This window comes from Ambystoma mexicanum, chromosome 8 (genome assembly GCF_040938575.1).
Source record: "Ambystoma mexicanum isolate Mex_15411 chromosome 8, UKY_AmexF1_1, whole genome shotgun sequence".
NCBI lineage: Eukaryota > Metazoa > Chordata > Amphibia > Caudata > Ambystomatidae > Ambystoma > Ambystoma mexicanum.
The window spans coordinates 1472335475-1472336123 of NC_090929.1; positions in this window are offsets into that span (position 1 = coordinate 1472335475).

A 649-nucleotide genomic window follows, 5' to 3' on the forward strand; every position below is an offset into this window, starting at 1 on the left:
CTCGACGCGGTCCCGAGGCGGGTGGAAGCCAATTGCTTGAAACAACAGCCGAGGCTGGCCAAGCAGTCCAACCCTAGACGGACCAAGTGCGCCAAATCGATCGCCTGGAGTGCTCGTGGAAAGAGCGCCCCCAGCAGGCCAGTCTCTGCTGGGGCGCCGCGCGGGGCACGGCCCCCCGGCCGGCCGGGCCCGGGGAGGTGCGGTGGTTTCGCCCCGGAGCCCGGGCCGGGCAGCCAGCGGCGAAAAATACCCTGGAGGACGCGCAGACAGGTCCCTCTCCACCCTGTCTATAGTAATCCGCAGGAAGGTGACTGAGCTTTCTTGTAAAGCGCGCGCCCGGAGCGACAGAGGGGGACCTCTCGGCGAAACCGCCCGGGCTCCTTATAGACCCAACTGGAGACGGATTTCAGATTGACGCCCATCCGGACTTCCAGAGCGGCCCGGCCATCTGGTCCTTGCAGTCGTTCCTATGGCCCCACACCAGATGGCCGGCCTCGGAGAGCGGCCATCTGGTAGGGCCATGCATTCCAATGGGCCCGGGCGGGAAGTGCTCTGCGGGCCCCGGGCCCGCCTGGCAAGGGACCGAGGGCCGGCAGGTGCCCAAGGGCAGGCATGGGCCAGCACCGGCAGGGCCTCCCCGAGCTCCGGC